The following is a 16,011-nucleotide window of genomic DNA, read 5'->3' as shown; positions in this document are numbered from 1 at the left end:
TGGGGGGTTAATAGTCAGGAATAGGGGTTAGGGGTCATGGTAGAGTGAAAGGACTAGGGGTTGGGGGTTAATGGTCAGGAATAGGGGTTAGGGGTCATGGTAGAGTGAAAGGACTAGGGGTTGGGGGTTAATGGTCAAGAATAGGGGTTAGGGGTCATGGCTGAGTGTAAAGATAAGTGTATGGATTAGGTATAGGAGGTTAGGGGGTTAATAGTCAGTAATAAGGGTTAGGGGTCATTATTGAGTGTATGGATTAGGGGTTGGGGGTTAATAGTCAGGTATAGGGATTAGGGGACATTATTGAGTGTATGGATTAGGGTTTGGGGGTTAGTAGTCAGATATAGGGGTTAGGGGACATTATTGAGTGTATGGATTAGAGGTTGGGGGTTAATAGTCAGTAATAAGGGTTAGGGGACATTATTGAGTGTATGGATTAGGGGTTGGGGGGTTAATAGTCAGGAATAGGGGTTAGGGGTCATGGCTGAGTGTAAAGATTAGGGGTTGGGGGGTTAATAGTCAGGAATAGGGGTTAGGGTTCATGGTAGAGTGAAAGGATTAGGGGTTGGGGATAGGGGTTAATAGTCAGGAATAGGGGTTAGGGGTCATGGTTGAGGGAAAGGATTAGGGGTTGGCGTTATTAGTCAGGAATAGGGGTTAGGGGTCATGGTTGAGTGAAAGGATTAGATGTTTGGGGTTAGGGGTAAATAGTCAGAAATAGGGGTTAGGGTTATGGATCATGATTGAGTGAAAGGGTTAGGGGTTGGTGGTTAATAGTCAGGAATAGGGGTTAGGGGTCATGGTTCAGCCAAAGAATTAGGGGTTGGGGTAAGGGTTAAGGGGTTAATAGTCGGGAATAGGGGTTAGGGATCATAACCAAGTGTAAAGATTTAGGGTTGGGGTTTATTAGTCTGGAATCAGGGTTAGGGGTCATGGTTGAATAAAAGGATTAGGGGTTAGGGGCTAATTGCCAGGAATAGGGGTTAAGGGTCAAGGCTGAGTGTAAGAATTAGGGGTTAGGGGGTTAATAGTCAGAAATAGGGGTTAGGGGTTGAGTGAAAGGATTAGGGGTTAATAGTCAGCAATAGGGGTTAGAGGTTATGGCTGAGTATAAGAATTAGGGGTTAGGGGGTTAATAGTCAGGAATAGAGGTTAGGGGTTGAGTGAAAGGATTAGGGGTTGGGGGTTAATAGTCAGGAATAGAGGTTAGAGGTCATGGCTGAGTGCAAGAATTAGGGGTTAGGGGGTTAATGGTCAGGAATAGGGATTAGGGGTCATGGCTGAGGGAAAGGATTAGGGGTTGGGGGGTTAATAGTCAGGGATAGGGGTTAGGGTCATGGTTGATCAAATGAATTAGGGGTTAGGGGTAATGATCAGGAATAGAATTTAGGGGTCATGGCTGAGGGAAATGATTAGGGGTTGGGGTTAGTTGTCAGAATTAGGAGTTAGGAGTCATGGTTGAGTGAAAGGTTTAGTGTTTGGGGGTTAATGGTCAGGAGTAGGGGTTAGGGGTCATGGTTGATTGTAAGGAATAGTGTAAAGGGTTAGAATAAGGGGTTGGGTATTATAGGTTAGTGTTAGGGGTTATGGTTAAATCTGTAATAACCCCAAAAGCAAACATTTGTTATATTGCATCTCCAATTTTTAGATGTGACGAGCTGTATTTGAAGAAATTAAATGTGACGATTGGTGTTGGCGCTACCTTAAGATAAATAAATGTTATATAATGCCACGAAGTGGCGTGGATGGAAATAATAAGGTTAAGTGACCCACAAAGTGTCACCAAAATATTGTGAGTGAAAACTCCTTAATAAAAAACATAAACAAGGTGTTTATTCAAATGTATCCAAAAACAAATCAACAAACAATGTGGTGATATGTGTAAATCACAGAATGTATAATGAAATGGTGATAAACGTGAAATAGAGATTTGTCCCACTACCACAAGTGTAATATCAGGTTACCAATACCTGATATATGTGCCACGTATAATGTGATTAAGTTGTAAATAAATGCTAAGGATGGCCACTAGGTGTTTTTGCCCCCTCCGTTGCTTGGATACGGGCGGCTATAAAAAGTCCGGGAGTACACCTAGTTGACGCCGCTCCAGTTGACGTCCCTCTGACGAAATGCGTAGGGCAGAGTCTCGTACGTCTAACGTCACTTCCGGTTGTCGGCCGTGGAACGCGGAAGCATCCCGGCGCGCACCGCTTTTACTTCTGATCCTGATCATCGTAACGAGTGAGTTTACTACGCCTTTGTTATCATTATATGGATTGTTCATTCACCATGGGGCCTTCTTCTTTTTATGTGAGCACCTAGGGCAATCGCCACCGGCTCATAGCTGCTCCCTCGCAACGGAGAAGAGACCCCCCTGCATATTACTGCACAGGTCGTATTATTGAAAACGCCACCTAGTGGCCATCCTTGGACTCTACTTTATTAGCATTTATTTACCACTTAATCACATTATACGTGGCACATATATCAGGTATTGGTAACCTGATATTACACTTGTGGTAGTGGGACAAATCTCTATTTCACGTTTATCACCATTTCATTATACATTCTGTGATTTACACATATCACCACATTGTTTGTTGATTTGTTTTTGGATACATTTGAATAAACACCTTGTTTATCTTTTTTATTAAGGAGTTTTCACTCACAATATTTTGGTGACACTTTGTGGGTCACTTAACCTTATTATTTCCATCCACGCCACTTCGTGGCATTATATAACATTTATTTATCTTAAGGTAACGCCAACACCAATCGTCACATTTCATTTCTTCACTTTCACCCTTACACTTAAGGGTTGATTGGGGCTGCTTACACCTTTCTTTTTTCACACTCCCACCATATATCATAGTCCGTAGCGCTGGTCACCTTTCTTTATTAGACAGCTGTATTTGTTTTCTTTTTAGGTTTTCTTTCTTTTATTTTCCCCTGGTGATCCTGCCAGTAAGTATGTTGTTTTCCAAAAGCACAAGCTCTCCAGCAGAATGCATCAGTTTACATGGATGAGACAACCTCTCCTGTTCTCATTCCTCCAGAGTTCTGGGTTAATAGTCAGGAATAGGGATTGGGGGTCAAAAGTTAGGAAAAGGGGTTATGGGTCATTATTAAGTTTATGGATTAGGTGTTGGAGGTTAGGGGGTTAATAGTCAGTAATAAGCATTAGGGGTTGGGGGTTAATAGTCAGGTATAGGGGTTAGGGGACATTATTGAGTGTATGGATTGGGGGATGGGGGGTTAATAGTCAGGTATAGGGGTTAGGGGATATTATTGAGTGTATGGATTAGGGGTTGGGGGTTAATAGTCAGGTATAGGGGACATTATTGAGTGTATGGATTAGGGGTTGGGGGTTAATAGTCCGGTATAGGGGATATTATTGAGTGTATGGATTGGGGGATGGGGGGTTAATAGTCAATTATAGGTGTTAGGGGACATTATTGAGTGTAAGGATTAGGGGTTGGGGGTTATTAGTCCGGTATAGGGGACATTATTGAGTGTATGGATTAGGGGTTTGGGGTTAATAATTAGGAATAAGGGTTAGGGGTCATGATTGAGTGTAAGGATTAGGGGTTGGGAGTTAATAGTCAGGTATAGGGGTTAGGGGACATTATTGAGTGTAAGGATTAGGGGTTGGGAGTTAATAGTCAGGTATAGGGGTTAGGGGACATTATTGAGTGTAAGGATTAGGGGTTGGGGGTTAATAGTCAGGTATAGGGGTTAGCGGACATTATTGAGTGTAAGGATTAGGGGTTGGGGGTTAATAGTCCGGTATAGGGGACATTATTGAGTGTAAGGATTAGGGGTTGGGGGTTATTAGTCCGGTATAGGGGACATTATTGAGTGTATGGATTAGGGGTTTGGAGTTAATAATTAGGAATAAGGGTTAGGGGTCATGATTGAGTGTAAGGATTAGGGGTTGGGAGTTAATAGTCAGGTATAGGGGTTAGGGGACATTATTGAGTGTAAGGATTAGGGGTTGGGAGTTAATAGTCAGGTATAGGGGTTAGGGGACATTATTGAGTGTAAGGATTAGGGGTTGGGGGTTAATAGTCAGGTATAGGGGTTAGGGGACATTGAGTGTAAAGATTAGGGGTTGGGAGTTAATAGTCAGGTATAGGGGTTAGGGGACATTATTGAGTGTAAGGATTAGGGGTTGGGGGTTAATAGTCAGGTATAGGGGTTAGCGGACATTATTGAGTGTAAGGATTAGGGGTTGGGGGTTAATAGTCCGGTATAGGGGACATTATTGAGTGTATGGATTAGGGGTTTGGGGTTAATAATTAGGAATAAGGGTTAGGGGTCATGATTGAGTGTAAGGATTAGGGGTTGGGAGTTAATAGTCAGGTATAGGGGTTAGGGGACATTATTGAGTGTAAGGATTAGGGGTTGGGAGTTAATAGTCAGGTATAGGGGTTAGGGGACATTATTGAGTGTAAGGATTAGGGGTTGGGGGTTAATAGTCTGGTATAGGGGACATTATTGAGTGTATGTATTAGGGGTTGGGGGTTAATAATTAGGAATACGTTTTAGGGGTCATGATTGAGTGTAAGGATTAGGGGTTGGGGTTAATAGTCACTAATAAGGGTTAGGGGTCATTATTGAGTGTATGGATTAGGGGTTGGGGGTTAATAGTCAGGAATAGGGGTTAGGGGTCATGAGTAAAAGGAATAGGGGATGGGGGTTAATAGTAAGGATTAGGGGTTAAGGGTCATGGTTGAGTGGAATGATTATGGATTGGCGGTTAGGGGTTCATGGTCAGGAATAGGGGTTAAAGATCATGGTTGAGTTGAAGGAATAACGTAAGGGGTTAGGCATTACAGGTTAGTGTTAGGGGTTATGGTTAAAGCAGTATTGAACCCAAAAGCAAACATTTATTATATTGTATCTTACCAATTTTTAGTTGTGACAGCTGCATTCATTTTCTTTTTAGGTTTTCTTTCTTTTATTTTCCCCTGGTGATCCTGCCAGTAAGTATGTTGTTTTTCAAAAGCACAAGCTCTCCAGCAGAATGTATCAGTTTACATGGATGAGACAAAACCTTCTGTGCTCATTCCTCCAGAGTTGTGTCTCACTAATTACGGGGGGTATGTTGGGAACAAAGCCAAAGAAAACAAATGCAGCCAGCACATCTAAGGATTGGTAAGCTGCAATATATTCAATTTTTTGTTTTGGGTTTAATACTGTTTTAAGAGTTAGGGTCCGGGGTTATGGTTAGAGGTTAGGGGGTTTGGGCTGGCGCCCCAACATTTTCTGACATGTCTCTTCAACACAAGTTGATTAAATAATTAACTCCTGTTAGCTTTACTGTCTTTATGTTCCACAAGGATCCAGGGAGAAAATATTCCTTCTACTAACATCCTTCATCTAAACTCATTCTAGTAAGCGAACCTGTTATTATATAAAGGACACAACGTTAGCATAAAAGCACTTAATGATGTTATTTAATTCTTAGTAAAATATATCAGTTATTTTTCTTTATCCATTGTTAGGGGTTTCCTTACAACTTAATGAGGCCCCTTTCCTCCATGGCCTACGTCAAGCAGAGCTCCGATATGCATATCACCTGGAGATATTTCTACTGTATCATTGTGGTGCAATGCATTTTGAAAAAATCAATACAGTGAGTAGCCTGCAGGTGGCGTACCTAAGAATCCTTCTGCATTAGAAGAGGTCAGTGAAGGGGGCTCCTGGATCACCAGGAATCATGGTGAAGATCTCACACCCGGAGGACATGGTCTGTACTCCATCAGTACTTATCAAAGATTATTCTTCAGCTTTGACTGGAGTGTGCCTTCAAAGGCTGCTGTCCTCAAGGAGCTTACAATCTAAAGGTCCCTAACTCACATTTACATACCCATATTTGACCACAGGATGAAGCCATTGAGTAAAATGATTTTCCAATGGGCAATGTTATACTGGTATTTGACCGCAGGATGAAGCAAGATAGTAGAATAATTTCCCAGTGGGCATTGTTGTACCTTTTTGTTTCCACAGGATGGAGCCAGAGAGTGGGATAATTTTCCAATGGGGGATGTTGTACCTGTATTTGACCACAGGATGTAGCCAGAGAGTAGAATGAATTCCCAATGGGCAATGTTTTACCCATATTTGCCCACATGATGGAGCCAGAGAGTAGAATGATTTCCCAATGGGCAATGGTATTTATTTATTTTTATTTATTACAGGTACCTATATAGCACTGTCAATGTGCACTTTTTTTTTTTTATTATTATTTTTTTTAGCTTTACACATATATATTTTACATTCATATCAGTCCCTGTCCACAAGAAGCTTACAATCTAAGGTCCCTAACTCACATTTATACACTTATATTTGACCACAAGATAAAGCCAATGAGTAAAATGATTTTCCAATGGGCAACGTTGTACTGGTATTTGACTGCAGGATGAAACCAAAGAGTAGAATAATTTCCCAGTGGGCATTGTTATACCCTTTTTTTCCACAGGATGGAGACAGAGAGTGGAAACATTTTCCAATAGGGAATGTTGTACCTATTTGACCACAGGATGGAGCCAGAGAGTAGAATGAATTCCCAATGGGCAATGTTGTACCCATATTTAACCACATGATGGAGCCAGAGAGTAGAATGATTGCCCAATGGGCAATATTATTTATTTATTACAGGAACCTTTATAGCAAGGTCCCTAACTCTCATTTATACACCAATATTTGACCACACGATAAAGCCAATGAGTAAAATGATTTTACAAAGGGTAATGTTGTACTGGTATGTGACTGGAAGATGAAGCCAGAGAGTAGAATAAATTTCCAGTGGGCATTGTTATACCCTTGTATTCCCACAGAATGGAGCCAGAGAGTGAAATAATTTTCCAATGGGGGATGTTATACCTGTATTTGACCACAGGATGGAGCAAGAGAGGAGAATAAATTCCCAATGGGCAATGTTGTACCCATATTTGACCACATGATGGAGCCAGAGAGTAGAATGATTTCCCAATGGTTAATGTTATTTATTTATTACAGGAACCTTTATAGCACTGTCAATTTTCGCTTTTTTGAGCTTTACACATCTATATGGTACATTCACATCAGTTCCTGTCCAAAAGGAGCTTACAATCTAAGGTCCCTAACTCTCATTTATATACCAATATTTGACCACATGATGAAGCCAATAAGTAAAATGATTTTCCAAAGGGTAATGTTGTACTGGTATGTGACTGAAAGATGAAGCCAGAGAGTAGAATAAATTCCCAGTGGGCATTGCTATACCCTTTTATTCCCACAGAATGGAGCCAGAGAGTGAAATCATTTTCCAATGGGGGATGTTATACCTGTATTTGACCACAGGATGGAGCGAGAGAGTAGAATTAATTCCCAATGGGCAATGTTGTACCCATATTTGACCACATGATGGAGCCAGAGAGAAAAATGATTTCACAATGGGCAATGTTGTACCCGTTTTTGACCACTAGATGCACCTAGGGAGCAGAATAATTTCCCAGTGGGCAATGTTGTACCAGTTTTTGACCCAGGGTGGAGCCAGTGAGTGGAATGATTTCCCAATGGGCGATATTGTACCAGTATTTGACCCAGGGTGGAGCCAGCGAGTGGAATGATTTCCCAATGGGGAATGTTGTACCCATATTTGACCACATGATGGAGCCAGAGAGTAGAATGATTTCACAATAGGCAATGTTGTACCCGTTTTTGACCAGTAGATGCACCTAGGGAGCAGAATCATTTCCCAGTGGGAAATGTTGTACCTGTATTTGACCACAGGATGGAGCTAGTGAATTTAATGATTTCCCAATGGGCGATGTTGTACCAGTATTTGACCACAGGGTGGAGCCAGTGAGTAGAATGATTTTCCAATGGGTGATGTTGTACCAGTATTTTACCATAGGATGGAGCCAGAGAGTAGAAGGATTTCCCAAAGGATGAAATATAAAATTGCCTATTATTCTATGCTTTGGCGCAATTCTGTGCTCAAATACTATGATAACATCGCCCCTTTGGAAATCATTTTACTCTCTGACACAATCCTATGGTTAAATATGGGTAAAATATCAAATAAATATAAACTAAGGTTTATTCCAGCTCTGGAGCCAGAGAGTAGAATGATTTCCCAATGGGCGGTGTTGTACCTATATTTGACTATGGGATGGAGCCAGAGAGTACAATGTTTTCACAATGGGCAATGTTGTACTCGTTTTTGACCACTAGATGCACCTAGGGAGCAGAATCATTTCCCAGGGGGCAATGTTGTACCTGTATTTGACCACCCGTTGGAGCCAGTGAGTAGAATGATTCCCCAAATGGTCAATGTTGTACCTGTATTTGACCACAGGATGGAGCCAGTGAATTGAATGATTTCCCAATGGGCGATGTTGTACCAGTATTTGACCACAGGGTGAAGCCAGTGAGTAGAACGATTTGCCAATGGGCGATGTTGTACCAGTATTTGACCATAGGATGGAAGCCAGAGAGTAGAATGATTTCCCAAAGGATGAAATATAAAATTGCTTATTATTCTATGCTTTGGCGCAATCCTGTGCTCAAATACTATGATAACATCGCCCCTTTGGAAAAGCATTTTACTCTCTGGCGCAAACCTTAAATATGGGTTAAATATCAAATAAATATAAACTAAGGCTTATCCTAGCTCTGGAGCTAGAGTAGAATGATTTCCCAATGGACGATGTTGTACCTATATTTGACCACAGGATGGAGCCAGAGAGTAGAATGATTTCCCAATGGACGATGTTGTACCTATATTTGACCACGGGATGGAGACAGAGAGTAGAACGATTTCCCATTGGGCGATGTTGTACCCATATTTGACCACATGATAGAGCCAGAGAGTAGAATGATTTTACAATGGGCAATGTTGTACTCGTTTTTGATCACTAGATGCACCTAGGGAGCAGAATCATTTCCCAGGGGGCGATGTTGTACCTGTATTTGACCACAGGTTGGAGCCAGTGAGTAGAATGATTCCCCAAATGGGCAATGTTGTACCTGTATTTGACCACATGATGGGGTCAGAGAGTAGATACACTATATTACCAAAAGTATTGGGACGCCTGACTTTACATGAACTTTAATGGCACCCCAGTTTTAGTCTGTAGGGTTCAATACTGAGTTGGCCCACCCTTTGCAGCTATAACAGCTTCAACTCTTCTGGGAAGGCTGTCCACGAGGTTTAGGAGTGCGTCTATGGGAATTTTTGATCATTCTTCTAGTAGCACATTTGTGAGGTCAGGCACTGATGTTGGATGAGAAGGCCTGGCTCCCAGTCTACCTCTAATTCATTGTAAAGGTGTTTTATTGGGTTAAGGTCAGGACTCTGTTCAGGCCAGTCAAGTTCCTCCACCCGAAACTCGCTCATCCAAGTCTTAATGGACCTTGCTTTATGCACTGGTGTACAGTCATGTTGGAACAGGAAGAGGCCACCCCCAAACTTCTCCCACAAAGTTAGGAACATGAAATTGTCCAAAATGTCTTGGTATGCTGACACCTTAAGGGTTCCCTTCATTGGAACTAAGGGGCCAAGCCCAACCCCTGAAAAACAACCCCACACCATAATCCCCCCTACACCAAATGATTTGGACCAATGCACAAAGCAAGGTCCAAAAATACATGGGTAAACAAGTTTGGGGTGGAGGAACTTGAGTGGTCTGCCCAGCGTCCCGACCTCAACCCGATAGAACACCTTTGGGATGAATTAGAGGGGAGACTGCTAGCCAGGCCTTTTCATCCAACATCAGTGCCTGACCTCACAAATGCACCCAAACATTCCCATAGACACACTCCTAAACCTTGTGGACAGCCTTCCCAGAAGAGTTGAAGCTGTTATAGCTGCAAAGGGTGGGCCAACTTAATGTTGAACCCTACGGAATAAGACTGGGATGCCATTAAAGTCCATGCGCGTGTAAAGGTGTCCCAATACTTTTGGTAATACAGTGTATTTCCCAACAGGCAATGTTATACTGATATTTGACCACAGGACAGCGCCAGAGAGTAGAATGATTTCCCAATGGGGCGATGTTGTACCCTTATTTGTCCACAGGATGGAGCCAGAGAGTAAGAACATTTCCCAATGGGTGATTCTTGTACCCGTATGTGACCACAAAACTGCCCATTGTGAAATTATTTTACTCTTTGGGCTCCATCCTTTGGACAAATAAGGATACAACATCGCCCATTGGGAAATCATTCTACTCTCTGCCGCCATCCCGTGGTCAAATATAGGTACAACATCGCCCATTGGGAAATCATTCTACTCTCTGCCGCCATCCCGTGGTCAAATACCAGTATAACATTTCCCCTTAGGAAATCATTTTACTCTCTGATGCCATCCCGTGGTCAAATATGGGTACAACATAACCTTTGGGAATTAATTTTACTCTCTGTCGACATCCTGTGGTTAAATATGGATATAACATCGCCCGTTGGGAAATATCCATTCTCTGGCTTTATCTTGTGAACAAATATGGATACAACATTGTTTTTGGGAAATCATTTTAATTTATGGCGCCATCCCGTGGTCAAATATGGGTACAACATCACCTTTGGGAATTCATTTTACTCTCTGGCTTCCTCATGGCGACAAATATGGATACAACATTGCCTATTGGGAAATCATTCTACTCTTGGGCGCTATCCTGTGGTCAAATATGGGTACAACATTACCCTTTAGGAAATCATTCTACCCTCTGGCGCTTTCCTCTGGTCAAATACGAGTATAACATTTCCCCTTGGGAAACCATTCTACTCTCTGGCTCCATCCCGTGGTCAAATATGGGTACAACATTGCCCAGTGGGACATCATTCTACTCTCTGTCGCCGTCCTGTGGTCAAATAGGGGTATAACATCGCCCGTTGGGAAATATCTACTCTGGCTTTTGTGACAAATATGGGTACAACATTGTCTTTGGGAAATCATTTTACTCTCTGGCGCCATCCCGTGGTCAAATACGGGTATAACATTTCCCCTTGGGAAACCATTCTATTCTCTGGCTCCATCCAGTGGTCAAATATGGGTACAACATCACCTTTGGGAAATCATTTTACTCTCTGGCTGCCTCATGTGGACAAATATGGGTACAACATTGGCCAATGGGAAATCATTCTACTCTCTGTCGCCGTCCTGTGGTCAAATAGGGGTATAACATTACCCGTTGGGAAATATCTACTCTGGCTTTTTCTTGTGACAAGTATGGGTACAACATTGTCTTTGGGAAATCATTTTACTCTCTGGCGTCATCCCGTGGTCAAATACCAGTATAACATTTCCCCTTGGGAAATCATTTTACTCTCTGGCTCCCTCATGTGGTCAAATATGGATACAAAATTGCCCATTTGGAAATCATTTTACTCTCTGGCGCCACCCCGTGGTCAAATATGGGTACAGCATTGTCTTTGGGAAATCATCATCATACTATATGTCCCCATTTTGAGGTCAAATATAGGTAAAACATCAAATCAATTTAAACTATGACTAATCCCAGCTAGACACAGTGCTTGTTCTGTAGTCCTCAGAGATTGCTGGCAACCACGTAAATGATAACTGAACAGGCAGAGCACAGGAAGTTATCAGCTCTCTGGATTTCTGGCAGGATCAACAGGCATTGTATACACTTATTGAACAGATATAACAAAACACTTCCAGGCTCCTCTCCTGCACTGAACTTTCTCTGATTTTACCGCACGCTGTGATCTTCTCACTATGTGCATTGAAAGCTGTAGCAGGCTGGATAGAGTCCGTCTTATTTCCTGACTGGAGGACATCCCGGATCTTCAGCTTCACTGTCCCTGGCCCACCCTTTTCATTCATTGGAGTTTTGTTCAATCATGGAGGTTCAAGAATCATATGTGAGTGTTACCATTCAGATATAACCTACCTAGGAATTCCCACTCCACCAGCATGATATCCACCCATTTGGATGAGTATAAAACTCCTCCCAAGAGTCAGTCCACTGCTTATATCAGGACTGAGGGCTCCTGAGAGCAGTATTGGGGCCGGATGCTGTGATGTTTTCAGGAAGCTATGTACAGAACCCTGCAGACCCCTCCCACCAGCCATGATCTGCCTGCATTGCATAGAGGACCACAGAAACCCAGTGGTGACATAAGGTATGTAATGAAAAAAAAAAAAAAAAAAAGGTTTATTTATTATTTTATTTATGTGTCATGTTAATGAAGGGAGAGGGAGGAACCAGGGAAGGAAAATATAAGCAGATTAAACTTCAGCTCTAAACACGCCGTAAAGGTAAAGGACACCGTGCACAGCTCAGAACGCACATACTGGAAATTATACAATGTTGTGCTCTGCTGCCATCTGGTGTAACTATATGGTGTTGCAGTGTACAGAGTGCTGGTGAGTATCATGGAAAAGAGAAGTAGTACTGTGCTGAGTCCATACATACAGAATGAGAACAGATACCGAGAATTACACCCAGGACACATGACAAGAGAAGTAGTACTGTGCAGAGTCCATATATACAGAATAAGATTAGATACTGAGAATTACACCCGGCATACAGGACAAGAGAAGTGGTACTGTGCAGGGTCCATACATACAGAATAAGAACAGATACCGAGAATTACACCCAGCATACAGGACAAGAGAAGTGCTACTGTGCAGAGTCCATACATACAGAATAAGAGCAGATACTGAGAATTACACCCGTCATACAGGACAAGAGAAGTAGTACTGTGCAGAGTCCATACATACAGAATGAGAACTGATACTGAGAATTACACCCGACATACAGGACAGGACAGGAGAAGTAGTAGTGTGCAGAGTCCATACATACAGAATAATAACAGATACTGAGAATTACACCTGGCATACAGGACAAGAGAAGTGGTATTGTGCAGGGTCCATACATACAGAATAAGAAGAGATACTGAGAATTACACCTGGCATACAGGACAAGAGAAGTAGTACTGTGCAGACTCCCTGCATACAGAAAAGCAACACATACTGAGAATTACACCCAGCATACAGGACAAGAGAAGTAGTGCTGTGCAGAGTCTATGCATACAGAATAAGAACAGCTACTGAGAATTACACCCGACATACAGGACAAGAGAAGTAGTACTGTGCAGAGTTCATGCATACAGAATAAGAACACGCATTGAGAATTGCACCCGGCATACAGGACAAGAGAAGTGGTAATGTGCAGAGTCCATACATACAGAATAAGAACAGATACTGAGAACTACACCCAGCATACAGGACAAGAGAAGTGGTACTGTGCAGACTCCATGCATACAGAATAGCAACACATACTGAGAATGTCCCCCGGCATACAGGACAAGAGAAGTAGTACTGTGCAGAGTCTATGCATACAGAATAAGAACAGATACTGAGAATTACATCCGGCATACAGGACAAGAGAAGTAGTACTGTGCAGAGTCCATGCATACAGAATAAGAACACGCATTGAGAATTGCACCCGGCATACAGGACAAGAGAAGTGGTAATGTGCACAGTCCATACATACAGAATAAGAACAGATACTGAGAACTACACCCAGCATACAGGACAAGAGAAGTGGTACTGTGCAGACTCCATGCATACAGAATAGCAACACATACTGAGAATTTCCCCCGGCATACAGGACAAGAGAAGTGGTCATAGAACGCTAGTATTAATATCGGTTCACTCGAAAAGAGTTGTATAAAGAAATACAAATCTACCAAGAGGGTCTACAAGAGAGCTCCGGACCACAAAGTGTACAGATTTGTCTATGAGAATAGAGACCCCCCTTGAATGGGTGGTGTATGTGGCATGGTACACCCACCCAATCCAAGGGCGCTTAAGTGCCATTTGTAATTGGCCTTCCACATGAGTTTCTACCAGCACAAGTATGTCCACACACTAGCAGACATACTGGAAAAGCAAAGATGGCCGACCTCTTTACCTTGTCCCTCAGTCTGTGGACGTTCCATGTTATCTATTTTAGGGTGGCCATGATTTAAACAGGGTAGAAAATAGGTATTAATGCTCCGGAGATCTCGTTCACCCGAGTGCACTTCATTACTGTCCATAACGAGAACATGTCTTGTCTAAATATAATAAAAAAACAGCACAATAGTGGAGAGCATGGGAGAAAGTATTACACACTTCATCTGCCATATATGGAACGTTATGTCTTGCATTGAACAAATAGAAAATCCCCCCCCCCCCCCCCCCCCGCCCTACACTTTCCCCAACTATTGCGGGCATTGATCCCTCAAACCCAACAATTTGTGAGCATTGTCCAACCAGTAAAGATAAAAAAATGCATATAAATGAAATACTAGATGTTTTCCATGGCATGAGTCCTAACTAGGACTATCACCATGTAGACGTGTGTTGTAAGAATTCTATAGACAGTCTCCCAATGTATGTTGTTATGGGGGGGGGGGGGGGAAACTTCGATGAATTTCAATACAGTACATGCCATAGAACTGTGCCGATTAACGGTGGTGGGCATTAAGTGACAAAGTATGTTGCACTAGAAAGGATTTATGTACACTTTTATCTGGTCAATGTAATAGGGAACAAGGGCTAGAACGACCCTACTGTATTCCGGGGTATGCAGGGTATAGGGCAGTGATGGCAAACCTTGGCACCCCAGATGTTTTGGAACTACATTTCCCATGATGCTCATGCTTTCTGCAGTGTAGTTAGAGATGATGGGAAATGTAGTTCCAAAACATCTGGGGTGCCAAGGTTCGCCATCACTGGTATAGGGAGTTGCCTGGTGTGTCGGATCATTTTAAATACAGAGGGCAGAGTTTTCCTCAGGGGTGAAGTGAGTGGCGGAGAAATGTTCACTTGTAGTTTGGAATGGCTTGGAGTGCCACTGTAAAGTATACAGGAGAAGGGTGATGAACCCGCAGCCGGAGGGTATAATTTAAAGTGACTGGGGAGTAGAAAGGGATCGCCACATTGGGGAAAAACAGGAAGGTTTGAAGGGAACCTCAAATGAAGCCAAAGATAGGAAAAAATGGGAAGGGGGTAGAAGACCAGAGGGTTAACTTATCTGTTCACTTCTCTTTGATTGATCCAGGTTATGACTGCTTCTGGATCTTCAAAGAAGTGTGCGCAGTCCTCTCCAAGATCCTTGCCAAAATTCTTTCCATCAGACCCAACCAGGTGATCCTTTCTCTGATACATGAAGACCAGTCAGGCTTCATGCCTGGTAGAAATACCTCCTTTAACCTAAGGAGACTGTTTATAAAGCTTCAGACCCAACACGAGAATACTGGCTCACAAGAATTGTTGTTGCCTTAGACACCGCTAAGGCATTCGATTCAGTCGAGTGGTGCTTGTTATGGAAATGCCTCGAAAATGACGGATTCGGCCCCAAATTTATAAAATGGGCACAACTCCTATACCAGGCCCCAGTGGCCAGGGCAATGGCGAATGGATGGACATCAGAGTCCTTCCCCCCTTACCAGAGGATCCTGACAAGGCTGTCCCTTGTCCCCCTTGCTGTACGCCCTGGCCTCAGAACCACTAGCGATAGCTATACGTTCGCACCCTGACAAAGTTGGCTTGCGCTTAGACTCCCTGACAGAAAAGATAAGTATGTACGCAGACAATATGTTGTAATACCTCACAGACTCTGGTACATCCTTGTCAACGGCTTTGACCCTCATAGAACAATTTGGACACTTCTCAGGTCTAAAAATGAATTGGGATAAATCCCAAATACTCCCTTTAGACAGTTTTTCACCACCTAAAGATCAAGCAAATTTCCCTCTACAGAGGGTAAATCACATTAAATACCTCAGAGTCCAAGTCACCAACTCCCCAGCAGAATATTTTCCCAACAATATACAACCCCTCTTCAACTTAATAAAGGCCAACATTCAAATATGGGCCCGCTTATCTATAGGAGTTATGGGCCATAACAAACCTTATAAGAATGGTACTTCTGCATAAAATACCTTTTATATCCTTTGGCACTCACCAGTATAACTACCTCTCAAATACTTCAAATCACTAAAGTCTTT

Source organism: Pelophylax lessonae, assembly GCF_965119305.1.
Source record: "Pelophylax lessonae genome assembly, chromosome: 2".
In the NCBI taxonomy this organism is placed as follows: Eukaryota; Metazoa; Chordata; class Amphibia; order Anura; family Ranidae; genus Pelophylax; species Pelophylax lessonae.
Note: the sequence above shows the minus strand (reverse complement) of the source record.